Below are 15,866 nucleotides of genomic sequence, written 5' to 3' on the forward strand. Positions count from 1 at the left end.
ACAGCAACTACCACAAGAGACCACTGGATACCACTGCTCATTACGGCAGTCAGTCCAGATGTAAAATAATACCACAAATAATACCACAAGACAATAAATATTAGAAAACAAGTATCAAACAATAGAAAATCCATGGTGGAACGTAACAATATGTGTGGCTTCAGCTGCCAGAGGCTGTAGTCACGTCTGTGAGAGTTGCATTTTTGTGTGTGTGTGTGTGTGTGTGTGTGTGTGTGTGTGTGTGTGTGTGTGTGTGTGTGTGTGTGTATGTGTGTTATCTGTTTTCGACAAGCGCCTTGTTGGCCAAAAGCTTATATTGTGACAGTCCTTTTGTCATGCCTATCTTCGACTCAGCATCTTCACTGTATGGTGAGAGAAAACAAGTTATTATAGATGAGACAGTCCCTAACGTTTTTAAATTAAACTTCATTAGAATATGTGACACTTCAGAAGTCTTATCCTCCTCTTTAAATGACATGAGTTGTCATTCGTGATACGAATTTGAACCCACTGTTAACCAAACAAAGCTTGCATGTCTGATTGAGACTCGACTAGGCAATTAAGATGCATACACTATTGAAGTGTTCACCAGTATTGGTTTACGAGGCTAAATGTCCAGACTTGGAGATAAATGACAATACATTTCACACTCAACCGGCAACCACATGACGCTTTCACTGGGCCTGAGAAATAACCCCAGAAGGTATGTAATAAAGTGCAACACACAAGTGCGTAACCCCATGAAGTGAAGTTGTGGTGATGGACAAGGAGTAAAACTCAGTACCTATACGAATTGATCAGGTGTCAGATATTAAGTATGTTCACCAATAGCATGATACTGGAACCTGAAATGACAATACAAATGATTTTTGTGTGCCAGGGATTCGAACCTGATACCTTTCACTATTTTCTTGTGACTACAAAGAGACATGAAATGTTTATTGTCTCTTCACCAGTAACAAGATGTCACATTTTCAGGTAGAGGTAACACAATTTATAGTTCTGTGCTGCAAGGGACTCCAACCTTGCACATATCATCATTGTTGACCCCACGTAAAGTGGTGTCAGCTGCCAAATTGAAAACTCTTTGGACAATGATTAAGTAATTAAATAGGGGTTTACTGTAGATTAGTGAATAAACTATGTTGTAGTAATCCTTCCCTACCTTGGTGTAATGATTCTTTGCTTCCTGGTCCACTCATTTCTACATCTTTCCTGTCTTGGCATTCTGTCCCAGCTTGGTCACCCATCATCTACATCTTTCTTGTCCTACGGTTCTGTTCCAGGATGGTTATCCAACATCTACATCTTTTCTGTCCTAGAATTCTCTCTCAGTTTTGGTCATCCATCTTCTACTTCTTTACCACTGTATAAGTATCTGTCCTGAAGGATGCTTAGTCATTTGTTGAATAACACAATTATAAGCACTGTATACAGCCTACATTACATGACAGAATTTCTAAATCGTGAGTATACAAATAAGATATCAGAAGATGGAAGCAAATGATGTTTAAAAGTTATTTCAGAAAAAATGTGATGCAAAATTGTCTTATATATGTTTGGGCGATTAGTAATATTGATGAGATTTGGGAAAATAATGGCAAGATATCTTTGATTTTACTGTCTGAAGTTGAGTGTGCAATCAGCAAATAATATAGCAGTTGCAGTAGCCACCAGAAAGATCACGGGAGGCGCACATCGACACGCCCCAATTCTGTAGTAACACGGTTCACGTTTTCCGTCGCACTTCTGAGTAGACTGTCTCATAGGCATTCCCGATGTGAACTCACTGGGCCCGGCCCGTGCTGCCTGAGTTGTTCTTGTTGTTCCGCTGGCAGAGGTCGCGGCCAAATTCTCGTATGCCCTCTGGTGGACGGGACTCTATTTGCGGCAACTACCGTCCGTGACGCGCCGTGCCGATGTGCGCCTCCCGCGATCTTTCTGGTGGCTACTGCAGAAGCTGCAACAGTAAATTTACTATTGTTCTGACAGAAATAAAATCAGTTTATCACAATATGTCAGTGTTCATAGCTATATATCAGTACCTTGCCATTCATGCTAGAATAAATAATTTTGGGATGAAATAAAAGTGTTACCTAAACTAGGACAATGAGAAGCATGTGATTTTGTATAGTCAGTTTTGTAAAAAAGGAACACAGCATGGATTTTTATCATTAAATGATTATATGATGATGTAGCAATGTATCAATGGCAACGGAGTAAGGAATCAACAAAATGCTGTGACATAAATAAAGTGACAAAATATGGTAAATATGAGTTATATTGTATGCGATAGAGACAATGAGGATCTGTAACATTATCCAGTCTTCATACTATTTTGTGTTTGCCAATACACTCTTTCAGTTGACAAGGTTTCTTAGGAAAAGTAATTAATGAAAACACAGGCATAAGCAAATAATAAAGTCAACTACATAAAGGGAAATATGATTACAATATGGTAAAATATCTATGTGTGTCTAGGTAATGTTTGGTACTGTATGTGTAATTTATGGCACTTTACATAATAAACTGAATGAAATATTAATGTAAACTAAATACTACTACATAGTTTATTTTCTATGATGTTGAAAATTTCCTATTTATATCTTTGGTACTAGCAGTTTCATGTAATCATGCACAGAATGAAAATATGTTCTGATAATTGGCCAATTACTGTATATGAAGTAAATGTGGGTGTTCTGACAGAAACGATCATAATAAAACCGTAATTTCCAAAAACAATGAGTAAAGTTTAATAAAACCAGTAATTTTTAGTTTAAATGAAAGAGACTTGAAGAACAGCTTCCACAATGTTTTGAAATATCTTGTCCTTCACACTATGGTGCCCTTCACAGGATTGGTGGAACAGGCGATTGGTGAAGAGGAAGAGGTTGGGCATGGAGGAGGACAGGAGCACAGTGGCATAAGGATGAAAGACATGTGCGTGGTATCGATGAGATAGGAGTGGTTGTTGGGAAATGAGAAGGGGTGGGGAGGAGATGGCGGTATCGTTGAGGCTAAAATGTGCAGGTGGAAGAGGGGGTGGGTTAGGTAAAGGAGGGTGGAAAAGGAAAAAAGGGGTGAAGAGAAATATGAGGAAAGGAAGGAGAGGGAACCCTGATGAGGTAGAATGGGTGCTGTGTTTAAAGTTGTGTCATCAGTCTTATGAGTGGTGTGGTTGGTTGGTAGTGTTGGGTCTTCCACAACATATTTAGACAGAGTTTAGTTTTTCTTCATTATTTTGTAAAAAGCTTTTATATACAACTGAAATCTTGTATTTGATACATAATTGGATTTTAATCATTTCGTAAAGGCTTAGAAGTAAGCTGTATTGCTTTACTAAAACAGGATGTTTTATGTATTTCTCCATATATGTATGTGCTGAGAAAAAGTGCAACTGACAACACTGACAGCAGTACCACAGCCAAACTCTGGGACTTCAAAATGAGTGGACAGAGTGCACAATGATGTGTAGATTTAAAGAGATTTCAGCTGGACTGTGAGCCATATAAAATTTTTAAAAAAGTCAGCAAGAATTTAAGGAAAAATAGTTGTAAAATAAATCACATTTGCTTCAAAATTTCTATTACCTCAATATATATGTTTGTCTACAAAACTGAACAGTACCTCTGTAGTTTTAGAATACTGATGATGAAATTAGTGTGGTATTGTACTACACATATTCTCAATGTTTTGGATGTTATGTAACGTGGCGTGGATAGTTACGATGCCACAACGTAAGTGTACGCTCTCGTAAGTTGGCACTACGAGGGGAGACTAACTATGCCGACAACAGCGCACTCTGGCCGACGCTGTGGTGCTCAGCGAGGGCTGTCTTGATTTCTGGCTGTTTTTCATCAAGAACAGACAGCCTGGAAATATCGCTTCTGCTACCGAGTGGGCTAGTTTGCTATTGAGGCTTTGTATTAGTTATGTTCAGTTAGAGTCTGGACAGCAACAAGTATTTGTTAGTTTTGAGATTATGCAAAACAGTCATCCTAACTTCACAGGATTAGATGTCTTCACACCTATGTGCTCATTCTGTCCAAAGTTATGTATGAATTCAATATTTACTTGTGTTTTTGACTCTATTAAAAGTGCTAAAGTTACATGCAGTACCAAAGTGCTTCACCTCTCCTGCTCCTACTTGCTCCTTCACTCTCAGCCTATATTACAGAAGCAGTTCACAGGAGTAGACTCACACACTGCCTATCCAGGCGGTATACAAAAAATTGGCGAAGAGGATGGGATCGTTTCTTTTTTCTCCTTTTACCTATGTTTTTGTTTGGTACTGCTTTATCTTTTTTGTGCTGTCTCCGTGTGACTGAGTGCATGTGCACTCCCACCATTCCCTCTAAGAAATCATTTTGTGTCAACGATGGCTTCACAACAGGAACAGGCTTCACTGTTCGATATTGTACGGTTTCAGGCTCAGCAAATGACACCACTGCTTGCTGATGAGAATAGACTTGTCACACTACGAATTGCAGCTGCCTCGGCATCTCTGATGCCCCGCCTGTGCCACAGATGACGCATACTGTGCTACCATTCCGTGCCTTCAATCTGGACTCTGAATGCTGGCCAGAATACACTGCCCAGCTTGAGGCTCAGTTCACCGCATACAACATACCAGGTACAGAGCAGCTTGCCTTTTTCATTGCTAATGTCAGAGTTGTGTTATACCCTGTGCTCATAAAATTGTTTCCCACCACCTGCTCAGAAAATAAAACTTTTGCCAAAGTGATAGCAGCTTTAAACTCCCACTTCTGTGACAGTGTAAATGTGGTGGCTGCATGCTACAAATTTTTCTGTCTCCTGCATGGTCCTACTCAGTCATATAATTTGTGGTTAGCTGACCTAACATCTGATTGTGACTTTAATTGCTCCTGTGGAATCTCCTATGTGGATATCATGATTCGAGATGCTACAACGCAGAATGTGGTGGATAACTGCATCCACAAACAACTCCTAAGATTTAAAAACCCGTCTTTGCTGTGAGTAGTACACTTGCTAGACAGACAAGATACATTATGTATGGCTACTTCCACATTCGACGTGACCTTGGGTGTGTGTACTGTTAGCGAGGCACAACACGTGTCCTCCAGCCCTGCCCAAGCACACGGAGCTACGCCGCACCGCTCGCATGCAAGTAAACAATTTTTCAACCAGGCACCCACTAAGCAACTGAAATCTTCTCCGAATTGCTTTCATGCCCAACCACGGGACAGTTGCCCATCCTGTCATGCACAGTATTAAAGGACATGTGCAAGCTGTGTGTAGTAAGAGGCACTCTAATTCTCAGACTGTTTCACATTGGCGTGACTCGAGTGGGGGTCACCACAATGGAAACTGCCATGATCATAGTTCCCATCATCAGCCTATGGACATTAATGCCATTTCTTCAAGGCCTTCTGCTTCACATGCTTTTACAGCTTGTAGTGTGCATGAATAAGCTTTGCCAGACGCTTCCTCTTGCATTCAGCGCAATGCGAATAAACTTTTTGTGACTTTGAACATTTGTGGAAATTCTGTTCGTGTGCAGTTGGACATTTGTGAGTCTGTTTCTTTACTCAACAGATCAACTTATGACATGCTTGGTTTGTCCCCACTTCGATGTTCGCATTCCATGCTGACTGCATTTCCTGGACAGGAAATTTCAATGCTAGGCGTGTATAGTTTGCAAGCCATGTATAGTGTGATGACGGTAACTGTGCTCCACTCTAGTTATGCTCCGAACATTTTTGGCATGGACGCATTTGAACATTTTGACCTCGCAGTTCAGGACAATGTACTTTGCGACAATGCTTGTGGCCATGCAGACAGTGTGGCCACATTATGGGATGATTTTGCTGAACTCTTTTCTGAGGGCCTTGGTTATGCCAAGGACTTTGCAGCGCATATTGTAGTTAGAGACAATGCCATGGCTTTTTTCCGGCGCGCACACCTGGTACCACATGCACAGTGCGACGCCGTGGCTGCTGAACTTCAGCGTTTGCAAGACAGTGGTGTCATTGGACCTGTTTCTGCTTTGCAATGGGCTTTGTCTATAGTGTGTGTGAAAAAACCAAATGGTCGTCTCAGTATTTGTGCTGACGTTGTCTACAGTCAATCCCCAGATAGTGGGAGCTACATTTCCCTTATCACATCCTGAAGACATTTTTGTTAAGCTTGGTGCGAGTATATTATTTTTCAAGATTGACTTGCGGGATGCATACTTTCAAATTCCACTCAACGAACAGTCGTGGCGATATTTTATGATCAACACCCACCTTGGATTGTTCAAGTTTCTCCACCTTCCATTCAGTTGTGCTTCGGCTCCTGCTATTTTTCAGTCTTGCTTGCAGCAGTTGTGTGTTGGTTGTTCCAATTATATGGATGATATTGTGGTATCAGGTCACACCCCTGACAAACATCTGCAGAATTTGGGGCTTTATTTACTGTACTTTTGCAGGCAGGATTCAAGTGTAACAGAGACAAGTACAAATATTTTCAAACTGAGATTCGGTATTTAGGGCATATGATTAACGGACAGGGTATCCACCCCTCACCATCACATCTCCATCCGATTAGGGACTTGCCAACACCCAGGAACTTGAAAGAACTTCAGTCTGTGTTAGGCAGATTCACATATTATGTTTGGTTTATACCAAATGCAGTGCCTTCGGTTTAAGAACATTCTTTTTGTTTGGTCTTCAGATTGTGATGCTGCTTTCAACAACCTCAAATCTGCTCTGCTGAGTGATCACTGTTTGATTCCTTCTGATCACTGCAAACCAGATGTTTTGGCTGTCAATGCATCTTCTCATGGCATCAGGGCAATTCTGTCCCACCGCATTACTTCTGTCGAGTGCCCGGTCGCTTTTGCGTCTAAATTGCTCAATTCTGCCCAGCAAAACTATTCTCAAATTGAGAAAGAGGCTTTAGCTATTGTATATGGAGTGACCAAGTTTCATGATTTATTGTACGGTCCCAAGTTCTATTTGGTCACCAACCATAAGCCTTTGACGTTGTTGTTTCACCTGTCAAAGCCAGTTCCAGCCCATACTGCACAACAGTTGCAACGTTGGTCTTTGTTTTTGTCTAACTACAATTATGAAATTTTGTTTTGGCCTACAGCCAATGCTTTGTCTCATCTACCTATCGGTCCTGACGAAGTGTTTGATTCTACCGAATTGCCATGCACGTTCATTGATTCGCAAGACAAGGATTTCAATGATGGTTTTCCGATGGATTTTTGTTGCATTGCTTCTGCGACAACCGCTGACGCTTCTTAGCAGTACATTCAAACTCAATGGCCTCTGTCTGCTATGCGGATTAGTGATCCCCTTGTTCGACATTACTTTGCGCAACACCTCAACTTGTCTGTACACCAAGATGTTATTTTGTTACGACCTGACACTGATCAGTCTTGTGTGGTTATACTTCATTCATTGCAGTCGGAAATCCTCCTCTTACTGCATGTCATTGGGGAATAATGAGGACGAAGCAATTAGTGAGTTGTCACTGCACTTGGGTCAGTATTGATACAATTTGCTCCTTGCCAGTGCTTCTTCACATGACCGACTCCTACTGCACCTTGGCAGCATGTGCATATTGATTTTGCGGCTCCTTTCTGGGGCACCCACTGGTTGCTAGTCATTGATGCTTACAGCAACTTTCCTTTTGTTGTACCTATCTCTTGTACCACATCTGCCAGTACTATTCAGACCTTGATGTCTATTTTTTGCATTGAGGGCCTTCCTGAAGTCATTGTGTCTGACAATGGCCCCCCAGTTTGTGTCCTCTGAGTTTTAAGTGTTCTGCACTGCTAATGGCATTCGCCATCTGACCTCAGCCCCGGTCCACCCCCATTTGAACGGCAAGGCTGAACAGTTTGTGCATACATTTAAGTTGCAGATGAACAAGCTGCGTGCTACACACTCTCGCAAACGCTCCCAGCTGTGTGGCACCCATTCCCCAGTGCAACTGCTACATGGCTGCACACATCGGTTGCTATTGCAGGTGTTGCACCCGCCGCTGGAAGCTCCCTTTGCTTTGCCTTGTTATGGCTGGGCGCCACATTATTTGGTTTTCTATTGTGTTTTCTCTGTCAGGCAGCACTGGGAGCAGGGGCGCATTCTTCGCCAGCTTGGCCGTGTCTTGTTTGTGATTTCTGGTCCCTCTGGCACTGTCAAGCGACACCAAAACCAGATCTGTTTGTGACGTCCTCGGTTTTTTGCTGCTGGTTCTTTTCTGGCAGAATTGGATGTTTTGCAGCTTCTCCTGCCACAGCCCATGACTCAACTGATGGCATCTCTGTCGCTTGTGCCTAAGTTGCGTGCGCCCCTGACTGCGCCAACGGTCCGGTCTACTGTGCCAGATGGGTGCCACCTGTCACCGCCATGGCCCCACCTCTCCAGCTGCCATTGCTGACGTGTTCCTCCACGGTGCCTGGGCCAATGGATGCTGAGGCTGACATGACGCCGACACTGTCGTCCATGGAGGTTGTTGCTTTGACTCTTTGTCTGAGCATACCCAGTGACGGTGCGCGTCCCAGGCAGGTTTCGCAAGGGGCGTTTTCCTCTCCCCCTCGCAAGCAATTCGGGGACGCAGGTGGGCAGCCGTCCCTGCAATTCAGTTGTCCGCCCCCTCAATTCTGCCACCCCTGGGTCCCTTACCCCACTGTCAGAAGCCCTATTCCATGACGGTTCACTGTTTCAGGGGGGAGGGGTGTGGCATTGATAGTTACAATGCCACAATGCAGGTGCACACTCTCGTAAGTTGGCACTACAAGAGAAGACTAACTAGACCGACCACAGAGCCCTCTGGCCGACACTGTGGGGCTCAGTGAGTGCCATCTTGATTTCTGGCCCATTTCATCAAGAGCAGATGGTCTGGAAATACTGCTTCTAATAAAAAGTGGGCTAGCTTGGTATTGAGACTTTGTATTAGTTCCCTCTCGGCCTATATTACAGAAGCAGTTCATAGGAGCAGATCCACACACTGCCTATCCAGGCGATATACAAAATGTAAAGTTTCACTATGTGTTACTGATAAAGCTGTATCAATTTTCCAATGAGTGTATCGCAGGTCCAAAGACTATGTGCTTGGCCCAGAGTGGGTACACAAGCAGCAGGCTTTTAGAGCAATGTGAATTGTTGAGCTGCAATCTCTCTTGGAGGTCTGATAGCTATGGAGAGAGGGCGCTGATCAAAACAGTGTGGTCAGCCAACACCAGTATAGTGGGAGGGGAGCAGAGTACATTTGACTAATGGGCCAGTCGGTGTAAATGTTTCCATCAGGCAAAGGCACAACATGAGCTGCTGTGAAGTGTTGTTGTTTGAAATTCCTTTTCTGGCGAGTGGATGTACTGATTAAATTATGGCAACTTTTGACTGTTAAACTGTCTGACAATTTGATAGAATTATCTGGTACCCACGCAGCTCTGCTGAGGAGATGAACTTTATTCCTTGACATTTGTTTTGCTTGTTTAGGTTAAGACAAGTGGGTTAATATGAACCATGTCACTGACCTGTGATTGCCAGTTAATGAAAGACATTGTTGACCCTTCATTCCTGATGTTGTGCAATGTTGCACTCACCTTAGCAAGTCTACATGTCTAGAAGCTGGCACCGCAGCAGTCAGAGGATCCTCAATTGGCATATTATTAATTGGTAAGTTTTCTGTTGTAGAAGTTTATAAATCGGTGTTGATGCAACACTGGTCTCAGTGACAGACTGTGAAGGAGTGGGCTGGATTTGATCCTGTGGTGTTGTGCAACATGTCCCCCCGTGAAGCAGTGGCCATGTTGATTGAGCTCCAAAACAGCCCCAGAGCACTACAATACAAGTGGTATGCCTACGAGGGTGAAGAAATTAATTCTGTCTGTTGAAGTCAAATTGTTCTAGTTTGAGTGTTTCGTGATGTTCTTGGTTTTTGAATCTACACTCCTGGAAATTGAAATAAGAACACCGTGAATTCATTGTCCCAGGAAGGGGAAACTTTATTGACACATTCCTGGGGTCAGATACATCACATGATCACACTGACAGAACCACAGGCACATAGACACAGGCAACAGAGCATGCACAATGTCGGCACTAGTACAGTGTATATCCACCTTTCGCAGCAATGCAGGCTGCTATTCTCCCATGGAGACGATCGTAGAGATGCTGGATGTAGTCCTGTGGAACGGCTTGCCATGCCATTTCCACCTGGCGCCTCAGTTGGACCAGCGTTCGTGCTGGACGTGCAGACCGCGTGAGACGACGCTTCATCCAGTCCCAAACATGCTCAATGGGGGACAGATCTGGAGATCGTGCTGGCCAGGGTAGTTGACTTACACCTTCTAGAGCACGTTGGGTGGCACGGGATACATGGGGACGTGCATTGTCCTGTTGGAACAGCAAGTTCCTTTGCCGGTCTAGGAATGGTAGAACGATGGGTTCGATGACGGTTTGGATGTACCGTGCACTATTCAGTGTCCCCTCGACGATCACCAGTGGTGTACGGCCAGTGTAGGAGATTGCTCCCCACACCATGATGCCGGGTGTTGGCCCTGTGTGCCTCGGTCGTATGCAGTCCTGATTGTGGCGCTCACTTGCACGGCGCCAAACACGCATACGACCATCATTGGCACCAAGGCAGAAGCGACTCTCATCGCTGAAGACGACACGTCTCCATTCGTCCCTCCATTCACACCTGTCGCGACACCACTGGAGGCGGGCTGCACGATGTTGGGGCGTGAGCAGAAGACGGCCTAACGGTGTGTGGGACCGTAGCCCAGCTTCATGGAGACGGTTGCGAATGGTCCTCGCCGATACCCCAGGAGCAACAGTGTCCCTAATTTGCTGGGAAGTGGCGGTGCGGTCCCCTACGGCACTGCGTAGGATCCTACGGTCTTGGCGTGCATCCGTGCGTCGCTGCGGTCCGGTCCCAGGTCGACGGGCACGTGCACCTTCCGCCAATCACTGGCGACAACATCGATGTACTGTGGAGACCTCACGCCCCACGTGTTGAGCAATTCGGCGGTACGTCCACCCGGCCTCCCGCATGCCCACTATACGCCCTCGCTCAAAGTCCGTCAACTGCACATACGGTTCACGTCCACGCTGTCGCGGCATGCTACCAGTGTTAAAGACTGCGATGGAGCTCCGTATGCCACGGCAAACTGGCTGACACTGACGGCGGCGGTGCACAAATGCTGCGCAGCTAGCGCCATTCGACGGCCAACACCGCGGTTCCTGGTGTGTCCGCTGTGCCGTGCGTGTGATCATTGCTTGCACAGCCCTCTCGCAGTGTCCGGAGCAAGTATGGTGGGTCTGACACTCCGGTGTCAATGTGTTCTTTTTTCCATTTCCAGAAGTGTATTATGCTTGCAACTTGGAAGTAACTGAAGGTATTGTCTGCAGAGATGTTTTCGGATAACTTACTTGGGACAGAAATTACAACACTTTTGGTTGCTTAATGTGTTATTGAAATTTATGAGCGTAATCATGCAAACCACACAAGGATATTTAAAATTTTGATTATTTTACCACTGTTCTGCTGGACTGTTAAGTTTTGCATTACGAAACTGGAGTGAGGTGTTTTAAGCATTTTAAAGATTTATAGAAGATCCAAGTTATTGGGGATGATTCTGAAAGGTCAAGGTATGTGTGTAATGACAATGGTAAAATAATTGTTATGTTACATAATTAATCCTCTATTCGAAAAAGAATCCCATATTGAAGTCTGACCCACTCAAACGATCACCCTCCCATATCCTTTTTTGTCCAAGGGGGTTTGAAGTATGTAGATTGTAATCATTTGCAGACTGTTGAATTATTGAGGCAACTGTTTCTTAATACCTCTCCAGGGTTGCCACAAGTTTCCTCAAGTGAAATTCTCTGATATTTCAATGATTTCCAGATAAGTTTTAGCATTTTTCCCTGACAAATTTTGATCTCAAGAGTAAGGAAAGACGTAAGTTGATAAAAAATGTAAGGACTTTTGCATTTCTAAACTTCTGAACAAAAATGTTAAGTACTAACATCAACATCTTTTGTAATGAACTGTTTTTAGATGGAGAAAGCAAGCAAAATGGTATATATGTTTCATTAAGACCACTGATGTTACTTTATTTCAATAAAGCAAAACACATTTGATGACAAAAATAGGCATTTTGCTGGAGTTGCAAGACAGATTTAAAATACCTTCACTACTTCCAGAAATAGCCTCAGAAAAACGTAAGCCTCTTGAAGGAAATATGTAAGGTGGGGAAGAGTTGTGTAAACCAACACTATAAGTGCCTGCCAATAAAATGTTGCTTCTACTACATTTGTTATTGTCAGTTATTATCCACTGTGTTATGGCAGTTATTGTACAGGTATTGTGTGATTTTTCTATCAAGAAATACATGAGTACATAGCATACAAACTGCAGCGATTGCCACAACTTTCTTTTTCTTATCATCCATACTTTCTAATATATAAACTACTTTAGAAGTGCCAAAATGTACTAGAATAAACAAAATGTCTATAAAATGCTGCACTGTTCAATTTACTTGCAGTGAGACAGTCGCAATTCCTAAAATCCATCGCCCATGGTCTCTGGCCTGCTGAGGAACACCAAAGTCCTGGGTCCATGGTTAAACCATGAAAATCCACACACAGCCTGACGACTGGTTTGATGCAGCTCTCCACATTACTCTATCTCATAGAAGGCTCTGCATCTCTAAATAGCTGCTGTACTCTACATCCTTTTGAAGCTGAGTACTGTATGCATCTCTTGGCCTCCCTCTATAAGGTACCCCTCGCACTTCCCTCCAATACTAAATTTGTGATCCCTTGATGTGTCAGAATGTGTCCCATCAACCAATCCCTTCTTCTAGTCATGTAGTGCCACAAATTTCTTTTTTCTCCAATTTTATTCAGTATTTCCTCATTAGTTACATGATCTACCCATCCAGTCTTGAGTATTCTTCTGTAGCACCACATTTCAAAAGCCTCTATTTCTTCCTGTCTAAAATGTTTATCATCCACTTACATACAGAGCTACACTCCATACAAATACTTCCAGAAAAACACTTCCCAAAATTTAAATCTATATTCAACATTAATAAATTTCTCTTCTTTAGAAACACTTTTCTTGCCACTGCCAAGCCACATTTTACATCCTCTCACTTTGCTCATCGTTAGTCATTTTGCTGTTCAAACAGCAAAACTCATGTAATACTTTAAATGCCTCATTTCCTAATCTGATTCCATTTGCATCACCTGACTACATTCCATCATACTTGTTTTGCTTTTGTTAATGTTCATCTTTTAACCTACTTTCAAGACACTGTCCATTCTGTTCAACTGCTCTTCTAAGTTCTTTGCTGTCTCTGACAGAATTACAATCTCACTAGCAAACCTCAAAGTTTTTATTTCTTCTCCTTGGCCTTTAATTCCTGCTCCTAATTTTTCTTTGGTTTCTTCAATGCTTACTGAATATACAGATTGAACAATATCAGGGATATGCTACAACCCCATCTCACTCTCTTCTCAACCACTGCTTCCCTTTCATACCCTTTGACTCATAATCGACATATTGTTTCTGAACAAGTTGTAAATAACTTTTAGATTCCTGTTTTTTAGCTGTGCCACTGTCACAATTTTATTCCACAGCATTGTCAAAAGCCTTCTTTCAGTTTACAAATGCTGTAAATGTGGGTTTGCTTTTCCTTAATCTATCTTCTAAGAAATATCACGGAGTCAATATTGCCTCACATGTTCCTACATTTGTCTGGGATTCAAACATATCTTCCCCAAGGTTAGTTTCAACCAGTTTTTTTCATTCTTCGACAAAGAATTCATGTTAATATTTCACTTATTAAATGTACTGTTTGGTAATATCCGTTGGCCGGTGTGGCCGAGCGGTTCTCAGCGCTTCAGTCTGGAACCGCGCGAACGCTATGGTCGCAGGTTCGAATGCTGCCTTGGGCATGGATGTGTGTGATGTCCTCAGGTTAGTTAAGTTTTTAAGTAGTTCTAAGTTCTAGGGGACTGATGACCTCAGAAGTTGAGTCCCATAGTGCTCAGAGCCATTTTTTTCTTTTTTGGTAATATCCATACCTATCAACACGTACTTTCTTTGGAATTAGAATATTATGCTCTTCTTCTTTTGTTAGGAGGGAAACGACTATTTGGAAAAAAGAAAAAAAAAAAGGAGAGAAACCACTTCTCCCATACATTAATTAGCTAGTGTTTTAATTTAACACTTCAAACAGAGTGTTTCAGCAACTTTATGCAGACCACAACCTGCTGCCTACATACTTGCAAACATAAACACAACTTATATTATTGCGTATTCTTGAGTACCCTTGAGTATACTGCACATAGAATAGCTACTACATTCTTTTATTTTGACTGTAAATATTTGAATATTTTCATTTTCTTGCCATAAGTCAATTTATAACCAATTATAACTTTTTGCACCAGAATAAATAAGCTCCATTCTGAATACTAGAGATTGATATGTAATCTATATAAGAATTGTATTTAATTCTAATATTGTGTTAGTGAATTTATGAATTCATCCTAAATTAACTTTTATCATGAACCAGAAATACCAGTATGGATTATATTTACTGACATGTAAGTATATGAATTCTTAGCTCCCTGAAGAGGCTTCTTCAAGAAATTTACTTGTCAACTTGACAAAATGTTCTTATTTCAACTTCTGTAGCAATAATATTTTTTTCATTTAAACTTCAACAAGTTGCAGATTATACCATAGGATAGAACTGAGTACATGAAATGTATTTGTAGTTGCAAATATTGACAAACATTAGCTGTATAATGGAATGACAATGAAAAATTTTTTTTGATTGACCTAGACTTGCGGCAGGTTTCTGGCTTATTAATAGCTGTCAGTTTACCATTAGGCTACCCAAGCATTCTCCATCGCTAGACCCAAACTTCCATATGTCGTCAACCTGCACTTGTTCATCTGTTATGTATATTCCCATACAGGAGAGATATTTTAGTTGAAAGTCACTAGCCCAGTATTGGTGGATAAATAAAATATTGTAGTGGCTTTGTTGTTCTGAAGTACAATGCATGTTCCTTTAGACATGCACGCATGTGAAAAGGAACAGGCACAGCATGGACAACCATCAGCTGTATAACTGAATGACAATAATGAAAATTTGTGCTTTACGAGGACTCAAATGTGGATTTCCCACTTATCAGGAGTGGTTACTTTATAATTAGGCTATCTGAGTGTGACCCACAGCCATGCATTTGCAACTGGCATTCATATGTTAACTATGTATATTGCCATACAGGGGTGACATTTTTAACTGAAAGCCACGTGCTAAGTGTCGGTGGATGGTTACAATATTGCAGTGCCTGTGTTGTTCATAATTATGATGCAATGTTCCTGAAATCGGAATGATCACATAGATAATATTTTGGGGGAGGCAAACCAAAGACTTCATTTTACTTGCAGAGCACTTAGAAGATGCAACAGGTCTACTAAGGAGATTGCCTACATTATGCTTGTCCATCCTCTGCTATGGTATGACTGTGCAGTATGGTACCCTTTCCAGATGGGATTGACGAGAGGACATTGAAAAAGTTCAGAGAAGGGCAGCTCATTTGGTATTATCAAAAATTCGGGGAGAGAGAGATGGACATGATAGATGACTAATGATTCCATTCATTAAAACAAAACTGTTTTTCAGAGTAGTGATATCTTTTCAGCAAAGTCCGTTTTTCCCATTCACTGTTACAGAGTGGAACGGTAGAGGAATAGTAAAAGTGTTTTGATGAACCCTCTGCAAGACACTTAAAGGTGACTTACAGAGTATTCATGCAGGTGTAGCTCAAGGTGACACTACCTCAGAGGTGCAATGAGATTTA

General features: G+C 42.2%; 1 long non-coding RNA gene across 1 annotated transcript in view; it reads right to left on the reverse strand.

The window, feature by feature from the left end:
- The window catches only part of LOC126419870 (uncharacterized), a 291,394-nt gene extending 290,037 nt beyond the window's left edge, over window positions 1–1,357 (reverse strand). Inside the window, exon 1 of the long non-coding RNA XR_007576014.1 lies at window positions 1,166–1,357. This is a non-coding gene — a long non-coding RNA (uncharacterized LOC126419870). The remainder of the gene's footprint in view (window positions 1–1,165) is intronic.
- Between the last annotated feature and the right edge of the window lie 14,509 nt (window positions 1,358–15,866).

Source organism: Schistocerca serialis, chromosome 9 (assembly GCF_023864345.2).
Source record: "Schistocerca serialis cubense isolate TAMUIC-IGC-003099 chromosome 9, iqSchSeri2.2, whole genome shotgun sequence".
NCBI lineage: Eukaryota > Metazoa > Arthropoda > Insecta > Orthoptera > Acrididae > Schistocerca > Schistocerca serialis.